Source organism: Bubalus kerabau, chromosome 20 (assembly GCF_029407905.1).
Source record: "Bubalus kerabau isolate K-KA32 ecotype Philippines breed swamp buffalo chromosome 20, PCC_UOA_SB_1v2, whole genome shotgun sequence".
Classification (NCBI taxonomy): Eukaryota; Metazoa; Chordata; class Mammalia; order Artiodactyla; family Bovidae; genus Bubalus; species Bubalus kerabau.
Window position 1 is genome coordinate 44,994,559 of NC_073643.1, and position 10,064 is coordinate 45,004,622.

Below are 10,064 nucleotides of genomic sequence, written 5' to 3' on the forward strand. Positions count from 1 at the left end.
GGACTTACAAAGTGAACTTCCATTCTCACCAGATGCACCTCTCCGCTAGGGTGGGGGCCTCCTCAGTTGTAATTTTACACCAGTGTCCACACCCTGCCAGAAAGAAAGAGAAGCAAAATATAACTGAGAATATTTGCTCTGTCTCCACCCGCTAGAGGAAGAGGAGCTGGTTCTCTCAGGAGCTCCCTGGAGAAGTGGGAGGGTTCACCCTCCTCTGCCAGCCCTGATTGCAGAGGTCCTTGGAACCACGTGGGTGGGGTGCTAAGAGGAAGCCTACTCTGGCGGGGAGGGTGACAGAGGGGTGTTGGGAGAGCTGGCCTTCCTCTAAAGGGGTGGCAAAAGCAGAGGTGTTTTACAGGTCCAGGGGCCCCACCAGGCAACCCTACCCTGAGATTTTAAGATTAGGTGGGGGCTGCTAGGAGGCAGGTTGCTGCGAAAAGGTACCCCAACTCTCCCACTCACCCACTAGCTAAGGTAGCGCTCAGAACAGGAAGAGCAGTGTTCATGAAAGCCATTCTTTACTGGAGCCACTCAATGGGCTACGTGATTGTGATTTTCTCTCTGATCCTACAGCTGTAGTACTTGGCCACTTCCTAGTGCCAGGTACTGAGCTAAGCATCATGTCTGGGAGGGTTTTTTTGTTTTTTGTTTTTAATACCATCCTTATCACTACGAATACTTTTTTTGGTGGGGGGCTGTGTTCGGTCTTTGTTGCTGCCCGGGCTTTCCTCTATCTGCGGAGAGCTGGGGGCTACTCTCTGGTTGCAGTGCGCGGACTTCTCTTTGCAGTAGCTTCTCAGTGTGGTGGTTTCTCTTGCTGCAGAGCACAGGCTCTGGGTGTGTGGGTTTCAGTAGTTGCTGCACATAGGCTCAGTAGTTGGAGCTTCCAGGCTCTGGAGCACAGGCTCAATAGTTGTGGCTGACGGGTGTAGCAGCTCCTCCATGTGGGATCTTCCCGGATCAGGGATCAAACCTGTGTCCCCTGCTTTGGCAGGCAGATTCTTTACCACTGACCCACCAGGGAAGCCCTGGGGGTTAATTTTTTAGTCTTCTCAAGAACACTTTGAGCTTGATGCTCAAAGTGTTATTATCAGCCCCATTTTACAAGTAGGGAAACTGAGGCTGAAAAAAAAAAAACGAAAAAGAAGAAATCAGGTCACTTGCTCAGAGTCCCTTGGGAATCAGGTGTCAGAATCTGGTTGCAGACCCTGGACTAACAAACTCCAGAGGCCAGTTCTGAGTCTCTAAGCGCGACTGCCAGGAGCACAGTTTGCCCAGCGATGGCAAAGGACTGAAGACAGTGGCCACTATCCACTGGACATCCGTGTGGTATTCATTCAGCAGGAGCAGGAGTCAGGGTATACTGAGGGCCTTGGATTCCTCCCATAATTTCCTAGGCCAAGATGGAACTCACTGCCCCAGACCCCACCCCAGTCTTGTTGGAATCACCAAAAAAAAAAAGTTTGCAGATGACTGGGCCCTCTTCCTCAATCCCATCTGGCTTTGACTTCTTTGGAAGATTTATGTGAGTCTGGTCTGCTTTTCTAAAGTGCAGACAAATGTCACAGAGTACTTTTCAGCTAAAGAAAACCCTGTCTAGCCACTCTCACCTGGCAAACCCAGTCAGCCTTCCAACTGGAATAGAACTGCCCTTTTGTGGATGGCTGGACCACTGACAAAGCCCTTTTCCATCCTTATCTTGTTGACTCCCTCCTCCCCCACTGCTCTTCAGGCCAGGATTAGTAGTATTACTCAGAGCGCTCAAGGACAGCGATTGTTTATCTTTATCCCTAGGGTCTAAGAGAGAGTGGAGGCCTTTGTGACCACTTACTGAATTGCTGGGGGAGGAGGGAGTCACTGGCCACTCAGAAAGGTTTTGACCTGCTTAAGGTCACATGGTTAGTGTCAGGGTCAGAGTTCAACACTATGTCTTCTGACTCTCAAGCCTGTTCTCTAGTACTCCTTTCAGATATTCAAGCCTGTTTCCTGCAGCACACTGTCTCTAGCAGCCAAGTGTCCCTCGCTTGTGGGTAGAGGTCACATGGTGTGATCCTGCCAGCAGCTCCTACGGCACCAGGTGCCACCTTGGTCCTGCTGAATCTGAAGCTGCAGTTTAACAAGGTCCCTGAGGCAATTCATGTGCTCATTAAAGTTGCTAAGTCCCACATTACAGCACATCCATCTGGTGGACCACCTTGGTACTTTTTTCTTTTTTTTTAACACAAGAATGTGATGGATCTACACATAGGCTGATGTGAAAGGATCTCAGAATTTATTGTAATGTGGGGAAAAAGAAAAGCAAGTTACAGGTGACTTTATATGATTCAATTTGTGTACACATTTTTTTTTAAATGAAGGTAGAACTAATACATGTGAATATATGCACAGAACTGATCAGCCAGGCAGCCTATTAGGGTGCAAGACTAGAAGGGGAACCCAAATAGCACTGGTCTAGATCAAAACACAGTGCCGGTTAACTTGAGTGTTCACGCTCACTGAGACCTAACCGGTGCTCAGAGGGAAATAGCCTCCTCTGGAGGAAACTAGAACATTCCTGACCTTGGCACCACCATGCCAGAGTCCAGCTAGGCGACAGCTCTCTCAGAGCCTTGGTCTGTCAGCTTGGTCCCCGGTCAGAGCTGCATGCTGGTTTGTTTATTCATGACCTGAATCTTGGGCTTCCCAGGTGGCTCAGTGGTAAAGAACCACCTGCCAGTGCCGGAGCCACAGGAGGGTTCAATCCCTGGGTCGGGAAGATCCACTGGAGAAGGGAATGACAACCCACTCCAGTATTCTTGCCTGGAGAAGCCCATGGACAGAGGTGCCTGACGGGCTGCAGTCCATGGGGTGGCAAAGAGTCAGACACGGCTGAGCACACAACACTCATCACCTGAACCATGGGCCCTTTAGCTCCCAGAAAACTGCCTGGACAACTGCAGTTTCAGGAAAATTCCAAGGAAAAGACAACAGTTTATTCTGTATATGTAATAAATTCTTTGTTTCTAAAAAAAGAAGAATTATCTATTTTATGAACAGAAATGTCAGTTTCTCCACATCCTTGAACCACTCTGAAACACTGTTTTTAAAATATCAAGTTGAGGGGATCCCAGATTATTAGCCTGCCTGGAGCACTTCTTGGAGAAGGCAATGGCACCCCACTCCAGTACTCTTGCCTAGAAAATCCCATGGTTGGAGGAGCCTGCTAGGCTGCAGTCCATGGGGTCTCGAAGAGTCGGACACAACTGAGCGACTTCACTTTCACTTTTCACTTTCCTGCATTGGAGAAGGAAATGGCAACCCACTCCAGTGTTCTTGCCTAGAGAATCCCAGGGACGGGGGAGCCTGATGGGCTGCCGTCTATGGGGTCACACAGAGTCGGACACGACTGAAGCGACTTAGCAGCAGCAGCAGCAGCAGGAGCGCTTCTATGTCTCAGTCTGGTTCTGTGTGTACTTTAAAAAAAATAGAAACTTTGGAAGGACTTACAGGAAACAGTTACCTAGGAAGTAGAATTATAAGAAGTTTTACTTTCTACCTTAAGGACTTTCTTTCTACCTTAAATGTTTCTCTGTTTTGAAACATGCATCGTTGGTGGGAAGGTAAAATGGTAAACCCATTTTGGAAAGCAATTTCTTGAAAAATTAAACTTATGATCCAGCTCTTTCACTCCTAGGTAATTACCCAAGGGAAATAGAAGCATGTGTCCATAAAAAGACTTGTACTTGGATGTTTGCACCAGCTTTATTTGTAATTGCCCCAAACTGAAACAACCCAAAGGTCCATTAACAGGTGAATTGACGAATGCACTGCGGTGCATCCATACAATGAACTAGTCAGTACTCAACAATAGAAACTAAGGATCTGACGCGCACAACGCAGCTAAATCTCAAAATAAGTAACCTCCGTGAAAGAAGCTAGACAAAAAAAGAATACATGCTGTGTGATTTCATTTATGTAAGCCTCTAGAAAATGCAAGCTATTTATAGTGACAGAAAGCAGATCAGGGTGTGCCTGGGGATGTAGGGGGAATGTGGGAAGGGATGGAAGGGAAAGGTTACAAAAAAGTATGAGGAAAATTTTTGGAATGATGGATATGGTCTCCATTTTGATTGTAGTAATGGTATCATGAATATACATATTTGTGTATATATGGAGAGAGATATATATATATGGATATATATATATATGGGTTTCCTGGTGGTTCAGATGGTAAAGGATCCACCTGCAATGCAGGAGACCTGGCTTCGATCCCTGGGTTGGGAAGATCCCCTGGAGGAGGGCATGGCAACCCACTCCAGTATTCTTGCCTGGAGAATCCCCATGGACAGAAGAGCCTGTCAGGTTACAGTCCATGGCGTCACAAAAGAGTCAGACACAACTTAGAGGCTAAACAACAACAGCACAGGTATGTGTGGCTGGTACTGTGAGTATATCATAATGAAATAGAGAAGGGAGAAAAAGGAAACAAGAGAGGGGAGGAGGAAGGGAAGGAAGGAGAGGGGGAAGGGAAGAATGGAGGAAGGAAGGAAGAAAGGAAAGAAAACAGATCCGTTTTATGTTTATGGGTAGAAAAAAGCAAAGGCACACTCATATTAAAATGTGTGCTCCTTCACTTCTAAATCTCCTAGTCTCTACCTGTCATTGCAGGGAATGCATCCAGTGTGCTCTTTAATTCAGCTCATTTTAAGACTATCTGTTCCCTTTTTTTCCCCGTGTCCCCCACCCCACCAAGTGAAGCTAAGTGGAATCCTGCTGAAACGAAGTCAGATAAGGTTTCCTCGCTCCATGACGGCCCCCAGCTTCTCCCCACAGAGGTTACAGGCTGTGAGGAATGTGACGGCGTGTTTACTTTGGAGCAGACTTTGGCCAGTAAATACACTCTCAGCTCAGACCAGAATCGGTCCGGATAGAAGACAGGCCCTTCCAAAATAGCTGGAGGTCAATCCCCTGTTCAAAAGCTCCATATAGATCTTTAGTACTGAGGCGAGGGGAAGGGCTGGCAGTAACCGGAGCATTCTCCTTAGTGTTGCTAAGCAGAGGGAAAGCTCTTGGCTACAGAAGCTCATTGAGAAGTTAAAGAGAACAATCAGAACATGGCTGGCCCAGCGTAATGAGGTCTCTGAGGGGCCCCCGTTCTCCAAGTGTGAGAAATTTGCACCTCCGTTGACATCGATGGTTGACCAGCCATTCAATCCCAGGTTGGTTAGGACCAGAGGCAGTCTACTGGACCATGTGGCTTTCTAGAATGCAAAACTTCTCTGGTGACAGTATGGCAACAGCTCACCAGGGTGCTAACACATTTTGACACATTTAATTCTTACACAACCCCATGAAGCAGGAACTGAGGCCCCGTGATGTAGAACTTGGTTAACTGAGATGTTAACCAAGCATGCTATTAATAGGGCTGACTCCAGGGCCCCTGCTCTGGGTCACAGCCCCATATTGCCTCCCAGGAAAACATAGGCAGTCCAGGCAAGGCAGAGATTCTAGACTCAGTGCTCAGTCACTCAGTCGTGTTCCAGCTCTTTGCGACCCCATGGACAGTAGCCCACCAGGCTCCTCTGTCCTTGAGATTTTACAGGCAAGAACACTGGAGTGGGTTGCCACTTCCTTCTCCAGGGGATCTTCCCCACCCCTGGATCAAATCCGACTTTCCTGCATTGGCAGGCAGATTCTTTACCACTGAGCCACCTGGGAAGCCTCTAGACTCAGACCCAGGTTCAAATCTGAGTTACGCTTGAATAACAGTAATGCCCACCTCACACTTACAAAATCGGGTAGGTAATGAGGGCTGAGCACAGCAGGTGATCAGGAAGCATCATGTTCATCATCACCACCGTCAGTATCCAGAAAATCTTCATCCAGTGCTGCTTCCCAATAAAAGAGAAAGAAGGCACCTTGCTGTTGATAGGGGTGGGCGTCAATGACAGACTTACGGTTGCTCTGTCAGACACTGTTCCAACTGCTGTAGATGCACTTACCCCTCACAGAACCCAGTGAGGAAAACACCATCAGGTTGCGGGTGGGGGACGCTGTAGAAATGACCGACAGTAAAATGGGCTCAGGGATATACTGTATAATGCAGGGAATAAAGCCAATATTTTGTAGTAACTGTAAATGGAAAGTAGCCTTTAAAATTTGTATAAAAATTATAAAACTTTTTAAATAAATGAAGATAAACAGACACATAAAATACCATCAGGCAGGTGAGGAAACTAGGCACAGAGAGGTCAAGTTACTTGCCCAAATCACACACTCGGGAGACAGCAAGGCACGGCCTCACGCCCAGGCACCCACGGAGCCCACCCTCCGACCCACCACACCACGGGGCTTCTACCGTTTCTCCCTCAAAGTCTGGCCACGCTGAATCATTTCAGTTCTTCAGATGACTGAGCTTTCTGTCACCTCCTGGCGTCTGCACTCGCTGGCTCCTTGTTTGGCACCATTTCTTGCCCTTTCCTCCCAGCCTATGCTGAAGTGTGCTCAAGCTCAGGGGGTCTTCCCTGATCCTTCTCTGTGCTCCCGGCCCCAGGTGTCCCCAGGGATGGGTTGCAGTTGGCCCAGGGCTTGGTGAAGCGCCTGCCAGGTGTCAGCTGTCCTGAACCACAGCTATTGAGCCATTGGTCAGGGATGAACTGATTCAGTATTGCATTCATTTCCTGTGGCTGCTGTAACAAACCACCATAAATGCAGTGGCTTAGCTCAACACCAATGTGTTCTCTTTCAGTTCTAGAGGCCAGAAATCCAAAGTCAGTTTCCCTGGGCTAGAGTCAAGGTGCTGGTTCCTTTTAGAGGCTCCAGGGGAGAATGTTTCCTCGCCTTTTCCTGCATGTCCTGGCCCATGACTCTGTCTTCCATCTCCAAAGGGAGCAGCGTAGCATCTTCCAGTTTCTTTCTGTTCTGCTTTGTCATCACATCATCTTCTGTCTGAAAGAGATGGGTGGAGGACACCCTCTTAAAATGACTGTTGTGATTACATTCAGCCCATTCTGATAACCCAGGATCATCTCCCCACCTCAAGATCCTTCACTTAATCATGTCTGCACCATTATAGTCACAGGGTCCGGACGTGGACTCTGAGGGGCTGTTGTTCACCTACCACAGGGGTGAAGTGTAAGGGCTTCCAGCCTGGAAGTCTCCTCTTGAGTCCAAGTGGTTCTAACTTGCTGTGACCAAGTGACTTATCCTCCCTGTGTCTCAGAAGGCAGAGGGAAGGAGGAGAGTGAGCAGAGCAGTTTGAGGAACTGAAAGCAATTCAGGCCAGCTGGAGGATTGGGTCAGGGAGGAGTCGATTGGCTTCGAGCCCCAGCTCTGAGTCAGTTTCTGCATCTGCAAAATGGAGACAATAACGGTCCCTACCTCAGAGCCCTGCCTGTCGCAGGATGGAATGAGTCAAGCCGTGTGAAGTGTTGAACACAGAGCTCAGCACAAAGTGATCGACACACGTTGCACATTAGGTGTTGTCTTAGTTGGGGTTTCTTCACAAGCAGACCCAAGCCTCGGATTCAAATGCCAGACATTTATCTGGAAAGTGATCCCAGGAAGTACTGGCAGGGGAGGTGGAAGGTGAGACAGGCAAGGTGGCAGCCCATAAAGGGTGAGTTAATGAGAGGGCTGCTCCTGGAATGTGGAATGGGGAGGAGCTGGGGGCTTTGCCATCAGTTATTGGTGGAGGGCTACTGATCGGGGTGGGGGTGGGGGTGTTCATTTGAGGTCCTTCTGGCTCTCCTGTGCAGTCAGAGTGGGGACTTATCATGATGACTAAACAAGTTAGTTTATGGAAAGCACTCACCTGGTGAGCAAGCGACCAGAAAGTCATCGGGCAGAAGGACATGGCTACTGGCAGCTGGAAGTAATTGGCATAGGCTGAAGGGATCTGGGTGTGCGCTGAGTGTGTGGTATTGTCCTCACAGGGACCATCCCGCCCAGGAGCCTTGATCCTGGGGACTAGCGGCAGTGGCAATGACTGAAGAGTGCTGCTCAGGGACTCCCCTGGTAGTCCAGTGGTTAAGACTCCGTGCTTCCAATGCAGGGGGCAGGCACGGGTTCTATCCTGGGAACTAAGATCCTGCATGCCTCAAGGCATAGCCAAAGTAAATAAATAAAATAAAGTGGCTCCCTGTTTTGGAAATGGGCAGGGCCTTCTGGGTCCCTTGAAGCAGGTGGGACAGGCTTGTACTCAATGTCATGTACTTTCTACAGGACAGGCTGGCGTGGAAACAGGAACAGATTCCACAGGTCTTGACTGCAGGTGCTTGACAGGCCAGCTCGGCACAGAGGGCCCTAGAGATAGATGGAAGGTGGTGTCTGCGGGCGAATTCCTGATGGGGGCCACACAGCTGGAAAGGCAGGCATGTCCCTGCTCCACACAGGGAAACAGGGAGGTGTGAAGGGCCGCGGGAGGAGGGGAGGGGGGTTGTCAGTAAGGGCAGGGAGGAAGATGACCTTTTAAAGAACACCAGCTATGAGGCTGTGTGGGTCTGGGTGGAGGGCAGGGCTGTTGTGGCTTTCTGAGATGTTTCAGGCATGAATAATGCTCGGATTGCGGGGGTGGACGCAGTAGTTCAGGGGAGTAGTCCTAGGAGACGGGGAAAGGCCAGCTAGGCTGTAGTCACTGCGACTTGAGGCCTCGGAGGCCTGTCCCTTAGCGGTGAGGGACGAAGACTGCTTCCAATTTCAGGGCCTGGCAGGTATTTCAGGCCACAGGCTGAAGCCCAAGGAGCAAGGTTGGTTTCTGACATCAGGCCGAGGCTATGGGACACTGCACCCCAATATCTTCCCAGGCATCTCTCTGCTCTACACCCTGGAGAAGGGAATTCCCTGGTGAACCTATGGTGAAAATTCTATGGTTCCAATGTAGGGGGCCCTAGGTTCCATCCCTGGTTGGGAAACTGTATCCCATATGTTGTTTGGTATGGCCAAAAAAAAAAAAAACTTCAGAAAAATAAATAAATAATAAAAAATAAACCCTGGAGAAGTCCAGCTGACAGAATGTGGCCCACTGCTGAGAACTGGGATTCGGGGCAGATCTTGACTTCTTTTGAGCTTCCAAAAAATAGGCCTTTTTTGAGGTACTCTTCTAACCCTGGGCTCTCCCTGGCTCCATGATCTGTAGCTATGATCCTTATCTGTCTTCTAAGAGGCAGAAGAGGAAAATTCAGTGTTGCTTGTTAGCCTCTCTGACCCAGGACAGCCTACGGTTGAGGACGAGACAGCCTGGGTTCTGATTCCAGCTCTGCCATTCACCAGCTGTGTGACCTAGAGCAAGTTACCTAACCCCTCTGAGCCTCCACTACCTTCCTCTCAATATATGGCTGATCATAATCATACCGACCTGGTAGAACTGTGATGACTAAGCAAGTTAGTTCATGGAAAACACTCAGCACAGTGCCAAGCATAACCATTGACTTCTCTAGTTAGTGTGTATCGTCTCATTAATTCTGATAGCAAGTCAAGCTGTGCTCACACCAAGCACTATATTCCACCTCAGAGCAAACCTCACTGGGGTGGATTATGGTGGTGGCGGTTTAGTCACAAAGTCATGTCCGACTCTTGTGACCCCATGGACTGTAGCCTGCCAGGCTCCTCTGTCCATGGGATTCTCCAGGCAAGAATACTGGAATGGGTTGCCATTTCCTTCTCCAGGGGATCTTCTCAATCCAGAAATCAAAACCGGGTCTCCTGCATTGCAGCCAGATTCTTTACTGAGTGAGCTACTAGGGGTGAATTATAATTTCCAGCAAACTTTTCAGATCCTCCCATATAGAAGTTCCTGGAGCCAGGAACTCTGCATTGTTCGCTCTTTTTCCCAGCACAGCACACAAGTGCTCTACAAATGTTGATTTTGAAAGTGTCCCTGCTTTACGGACCTGGAAGTGATGGGTGGAGGGTTTTGGGGACATATGCATGTTCCCTGGTAATGTGGGCATCTGATGTACTCCAGCCCATGCTGCAATTCCTGAGCACATTTTGTATGTCAGGGCTTGGGCTGGGCACCAGGGAGAGACACAGAATAGAAAGTAAACCTCAGGCCTGACCTTCAGCATCCTTATCTTTAAAAGGGA

At 48.9% G+C, this 10,064-nt stretch overlaps 1 long non-coding RNA gene across 1 annotated transcript; it reads right to left on the minus strand.

The window, feature by feature from the left end:
* Window positions 1–6,805: 6,805 nt before the first annotated feature.
* LOC129635087 (uncharacterized) lies at window positions 6,806–7,509 on the minus strand. Its single transcript, XR_008706094.1, has 3 exons — window positions 7,360–7,509; window positions 7,100–7,190; window positions 6,806–6,927 (listed from the first exon to the last, which is right to left on the minus strand). It is a non-coding gene; the product is annotated as an uncharacterized LOC129635087 (long non-coding RNA).
* Window positions 7,510–10,064: the final 2,555 nt, after the last annotated feature.